The following is a 6959-nucleotide window of genomic DNA, read 5'->3' as shown; positions in this document are numbered from 1 at the left end:
CAATGCCATTACCATACTGATTAATAGCTCCATCAAATACCATGCCCCAAAGGGAACCAGGTTCTGGCCCTTCTTCAAGCAATGGTTCATCACAGTCTTTCATTTTCAAGTACAAGATATCTTCATCAGGAAATCATACTGCACTGGCTAGTAATCTTCAATTGGTTGGTGAGCCAGATGGTCAGCCAAGACACTACCTTTGATCGCTTTCTGAGATCGGTATTCAATATCATACTCTGATAACAACATCTGCCAACGGGCAATCCTCCCAGTTAAAGCAGGCTTCTAAAAAATATACTTGATTGGATCCATTTTGGATATTAACCAAGTGGTATGATTCAACATATAATGGCGCACACGCTTAGCAGCCCAAGCCAATGCGCAACAAGTCTTCTCAAGCAGAGAATACCGAGTCTCACAATCGGTGAATTTCTTACTGAGGTAGTAAATTGCATATTCTTTCCTTCCAGTCTCATCTTGCTGACCTAGAACACAATCCATATTATCTTTAAGCACAGTCAAATACATGATTAACGGCCTTCCTTCAACAGGTGGAGACAAAATCGAAGGCTCAAGCAGATAGTCCTTGATACTATCAAAAGCTTTCTGGCAGTCTTCGATCCAATCACAAGACTGATCTTTCCAAAGAGGCTTATATATAGGTGCACACGTGGCAGTCATGTGTGAAATGAATCTTGAGATATAATTCAAGCGGCCGAGAAAACCTCTGACTTGCTTCTCAGTTTTGGGCACATACATTTCTTATATTGCTTTGACCTTGGCAGGATCAACTTCAATACCCTTCTCGCTGACAATAAAGTCCAACAACTTACCAGAACGAACACCAAAAGTACACTTATTGGGATTCAAGCGGAGTTTATACTTCCTCAAACGCTGGAATAGCTTCAACAAGTGCTTGGCATGTTCTTCTTCATCAATGGACTTAGCAATCATATCATCAACATAGACTTCGATCTCTTTATGCATCATATCATGAAGAAGAGTAGTCATTACCCTCTAGTAAGTTGCACAAGAATTCTTTAAACTGAAAGGTATCACTCTATAACAGAATGTTCCCCAAGGTGTAATGAATGTGGTCTTCTCCATATCTTCGGGTGCCATCTTGATTTGATTATATCCAGAAAAATCGTTCATAAACAAAAAGACTTTGAACTTAGCTGTGTTATCTACTAACATATCAATGTGTGGCAAAGGGAAATCATCTTTCGGATTGGCTTTATTCAAATCTCTATAATCAACACACATGCAGACTTTTCCATCCTTCTTCGGAACGGGCACAATATTGGCCACCCACTACGGATATTCAGCGGTAACAAGGAAACCGGCATCAATCTGCTTCTGCACATCTTCTTTGATCTTCACTTCCATATCAGGATGAGTTCTCCTCAACTTATGCTTGACTGGCGGGTATTCTGGCTTCAACGACAATCTATGCTCCACAATCTCAGAATCCAACCTAGGCATATCTTGATAGGACCAAGCAAACACATTTGAATATTCTCGGAGAAGATCAATCAACCCTTTCTTAACTTCTGGACACAGTTGAGACCCAATCTTGACCTTCTTCACATCATCCCCGGAATCCAAGTTGACTAACTCAATTTGCTATTCAAATGGCTGAATGGCTTTTTCCTCGTGCTCAAGTAGACGAGACAATTCATCACTTACTTCTCCATCACTTTCCTCCTCATCCTCAAACACATGGAATTCAAAATTTGGAGTAGGAGAAGGATCATTGTATTCAATGGGGTTAGAAACCAACCTACATAATGATTTGATATTTTGATTTTAGAGAAGTGAATTGTGACCAAATATTATGCAGATGGACAATTATATTGTTTATTTATGTTTTTTGTGATTATCATTTTCAGAATAAAGCAAAAAAAGTAAAAATAAAACATTATAGATGTGGATGAATAGAATTATATTTTATTAATGATCAAATTTGAAAATGCCCAAACAATGCTCACTTCTCCCTTAGGCATAAGAGAAGGATTTTCAAAAACAAATAAAAGCAATTACTTAGATCGATGCATAATAACAGGAGTGTCAACAACAGTCCAATTGTTGCAAGCTTTTCCATGCGTCACAAAATTGGTGCAGTCTTCATCTTCATCATCCTCTAGCACCACAGCTAAGTGTTGTTCATTACCATGAATGAACCCTCCGCTACGGAAACTGGGTTGCACATCTTCAGATCTAACCACAGATGAACCTTGTTGGAAACCCAAACCGGCTTTGCTCTTGTTGTCAGAGACCTCTACCATCTGTCCCCACTGATCAGACTGACCCTCTTCAATAATCTTCTTTGCATCTTTGAATGAGGACATGGGTGCCTCAACTCTCTTTTCTTCAGCAATAGATAAGGCTTGGAACGGAGTTCCAACCTCATCCTCAGCTTCTACATAAGAGAAAGATAACAGGTGGCTGGCCAACAATGCCTTCTCCCCTCCAACAATAACAAGCTTTCCACTTTTAACAAATTTCAGTTTCTGATGCAACGTTGAAGTAACGACTCCTGCCTCATGAATCCATGGCCTTCCCAATAAGCAGCTATAGGTCGGGTGGATATTCATTACTTGAAAAGTAATGTGGAAGTTACTCAGACCTATCTTCACCGGAAGATCCACTTCACCGATCACAGTTTTGCGAGAACCGTCAAATGCCTTGACGATCACACCGCTATATCTCATAAGAGCTCCTTGGTATGACAGCCTAGACAAAGTTGACTTCAGAAGTACATTCAATGAAGAACCGGTGTCTACCAATACATTGGACAAAGCGTCATCTTTGCAGTTCATTGAGATGTGCAGAGCCAAATTATGATTTCTACCCTCCTCAGAGAGTTCTTCATCACAAAAACTGAGATTATTGCAGGAAGTGATGTTTGCCACAATATGATCGAACTGATCCACCGTAACATCATGTTCCACGTAAGCTTGCTCTCGAACTTTCTGCAGTACTTCTCTGTGCGCTTATGAATTCTTTAACAGAGACAATACTGAAATCTTGAAGGGGGTTTGGAGCAACTGCTCCACCACATTGAACTCACTCTTCTTGATCAATCTGAGCACTTCATCGTCATCGTTAGGCTTCAAGCCGCTGGATTCACCATACTGACACCTTGGAGCGCTAACAGACTCTACTACTGGTACATCAACCTTCTTGCTAACAGACAAATCTTCCACATTCTTTGGAAACACCGACCCAAAAACACGACCACTGTGGGTCACCTTAGTAACATGATGATTATATATCGATTAAACTCTTAGTCCAAGTGTTCGCAAATTCACATAATGATTAAATATCTTTTATTTACACTTGTTTTAGAAAAAAGTTATATTACTTATTCTTCTTTTCATTTCCACACCCTTTTATTTAATGAATTTCTTGGAAATGAAGTCAGGCTACCGTCTATTAATAAAATATAAAAAAAGGAGAGTTAAGTCATCGTCTAAGTTTCTGAGAATCTCACATGTGGAAGATGAACTGACTCATTAGTAGTATATTTCAATTATTCCAACTTAGTTATTGTTGTCTTTTAAGGATGTTTTTTTTAGTAATAAAAGTGAGCATATTTTTCTTCTTAGTTAGGATGATCTCTATTTACTGAATAGTGCTGGTAAGAGAGAAAATGATACAATAAATATAGTAATCATTTCTTTCTTAACTTTTGGGTCAGTCATAATATCAAGGAACAATAATTCCAGTGCAGGAATCCTATTTAAAAATCAAGAGTCCTGCCAACAAATTTCTGAAGTCACTGTAACTTAGAAAAGTACAGTATTTTTAGACATGTTTTTTAATGGCTCGGTGATGGTTTGTATTCAGAATTGATCTTTATAGAATTAAACTCATAAAATTGATTTTATTTGAATTTAATTTAACTGAATTAATTTATATTTAAATATATTTATGTAAAAATGAATTAAACTAAATTTTAATGTGGAATTTTTTTTTAAATTTAAAAACTATAAATTTTAGTTTTAAGTATAATTAATTCTAAAAGCAAAATAAATTACTGTATATTTTAGAAGAGTCAATCATCTCAAAGTTACTTCAAATCAATTTTATATTTTAAGAATTTCTTTGCTTTTTCAAAAGCTTAATCAAACGTAGACTTGATTATAATTTTGTTTCCATTTTTGTTGTTTTTAAGATAATTAAATAGTTTTAATTTTTAATATATTTTATTTAAATGTAAAAGTAAATATAATTTTAAATAACGTGTCATTATGAACTGACAAATCATTTAAGAATGAAACAATAAAATAAAATTAAAATTATTTGAAACTTTGAATTTAAAATAAATGAAACAAAACTATAATTAAACTATTACTAATTTACATAAATTAATAAACAAATGTCTTTGGTTTTGATGTGAGAACATTTTTTACAATTATATAAATACCTATATAAGCCTTATTTGATATTTGAAATTTGGTCTAACTCTGTGATGTTTAATAATAAAAAAATAAATATTCTTTGTATCGTAACATAGAGACCGAAGCAATATCAATGTCGTTCAACGGTTAATCTGATTTTAAGTGAAGGGCTTTCAGAATATTTGAATGCGTAAATTAAAGCAATACAAAAACGGTAAGATTACGAAAAGAATAAATAGATAAATTTGTCGGGATTATATTTCATTAACTTATTTCGCATATATTTTACTGATCAGTTATATATTTTACTGATCAGTTATATGAGCCCTAATTATCAATTGTTATTATCACGTATCATTCACCACATCGTTTATGTCTAAACAATGGCGAGGATTCTACCGTATTGTTTAATAGACGATTTCTCAACTTGTTAATTAATACAATAGCATTAAGAATTGATACAAGAGTGAATATCAAATCCAAATCTATGTCTAAAATTTAGCTTTGATATATGACATTCTTAAGTCAGGATTCGAAAAGTGTTTCTCAACAGCGATTCAATTCCTTAAATTAACATGTTATAGAAGAAAACATCAATATTGATTCATAACTGGTTGATACAACATTAATCAAAAGCAATACATACGATTACGATTAACTACGTCTAATCCCAACAAGGAAATAATTAGCTACTCATGGTAGCTTGATACACGCGAGAAGAGATGAATGAATCGACATCAATCTTGATCTCTCGATGATTTATGTGTATCCACCTACGATTTCTTCAACCACTACCTTTTCCTCACAAGTACTGATGGAGTTTCTTTCATTGAAGTGAGAATAGATCAAAAAGGCCCTTTGAATTAAGTTTTGAGTAGTATTTATACTATTTTTCATTTTCACTAGCGCTATGCCTCATATAGTAGTTGTGCTATGTGCCACACCTTTCTTCACCTCGAAGCAATTTCCCACGTTAGCCTCTAAAACCTCTTTATGGCATTATGCCCCCAAGAAGTTAGGCTATGAGCGTTTGCATTATGCCTAGGATGACCGGGTTATGCACCACAACACTATGCCCTAGGAAGTTGGGCTATACGCCACAACTGGTGAAGACTTGGAGAATTTTTTCTTCTTTTGTGCTACCAGCGTAAGTTTATGTTTTTTTCTCATTTCCTCGCACTACAAGTCTGAGTTTCTGGATTTTTTTTCCTCTTCTTTTCTTGCTAACTTGTCTTGACTTTCTATTTTCTATTCCATTCCATTACTTTGCATCAATACCTATAAAATGTGTCATAATTAAGTATATTATTCACATACCAAATGATACTCCTTTAAAACTCAAATTGGGACTATAGTAAGAGTTTTGAAATGAAAAAATTGTGAAATAATTCATTAAGTGCCATCAATGTGAACTTTTACTATATTTTGAAAATTCATTAAGTAAATGAAAACAAGAAAACGCACAAGTAAATGATTCCCTCTCCCACACTTAAGACACACATTATCTTCAATGAAAGAACATAAATATAAAACAAGAGAGAGAGAGAGAGAGAGAGAGAGAGAGAGAGAGAGAGTACACAAGGATTTGTTTAGGTAGTTCTCTAATCGACTTCACTATGGGTACATCTGCCCTCAATTTGAATTTGAATTGAGATATTGTTATAATAAATCTTACTTTGAAAACGTATGTATACAAGAGATGAGAGATAAAATCCCATAAACCCTACGTTTGTTCTTGACTCAAGCACCTCCAAAGCCCTTGATCAAGACACATACAATGCGACTTCCATTCACCTGTTATTGCTACGTCCTTGAACGACCTCCTTATCCCAAGGCTTTCACCTGGCTGAAATAATCCCAATCACACACTTGTGAGTGCATAACTCTTTCAGACATTTTTCATATTTGGGAACCTACTTAATAACATCAAAAAGTGGAATGTTCACTACCATTTTTTTAAATATGTGCAATATATCTTTATCCTTATCTTCCTCATCCAAATTTTTATTTTTCGCTACTCTCTGAGGGAAAGGAATTGTTGGTACATACTCTTTCTCTTTTTCAGCTTCAACCACAACATCATAATCAGGTTTAGATATGGGCTCAATAACTTTGTTAATTTTTTTCTTGTGTTAGGGATGATTCAAAACTCTTTCCGGATCTCAAAGAAATTTCACTCACATTAGGGTCTTTTGGATTCACTACTGTTTGGGCAGGTAGTTAGTTTGATCCTTGAGCTTGCTGCATGGAATTTATTGAAGTGGCAAGTTATCCAATATGTGTCTGCATGTTCAGAATACTAGAATTTGCAAGGTGCATGGGTGGTTACTTATAAGGTATTTTATGGTGATGGCAGCGGTATCATACATTGTTGTTGACTAGGTTGTTGCGTGGATGGATTCCCATACCGAAGGTTTGGATGGCTTCTCTAGTTCGGATGGTACCTATTAGTGGATAGGTCATGAGTGTTGTTGTACCTGTACTAGTTATTACTTTAAGGGTTGTAGATGTTTGTTGCACATGCTTGAGGAAAATCAGAATTTACACCCTTTT

The sequence above is a fragment of the Lathyrus oleraceus genome, chromosome 6 (assembly GCF_024323335.1).
Source record: "Lathyrus oleraceus cultivar Zhongwan6 chromosome 6, CAAS_Psat_ZW6_1.0, whole genome shotgun sequence".
In the NCBI taxonomy this organism is placed as follows: Eukaryota; Viridiplantae; Streptophyta; class Magnoliopsida; order Fabales; family Fabaceae; genus Lathyrus; species Lathyrus oleraceus.
This window is presented reverse-complemented; position numbering follows the sequence as displayed.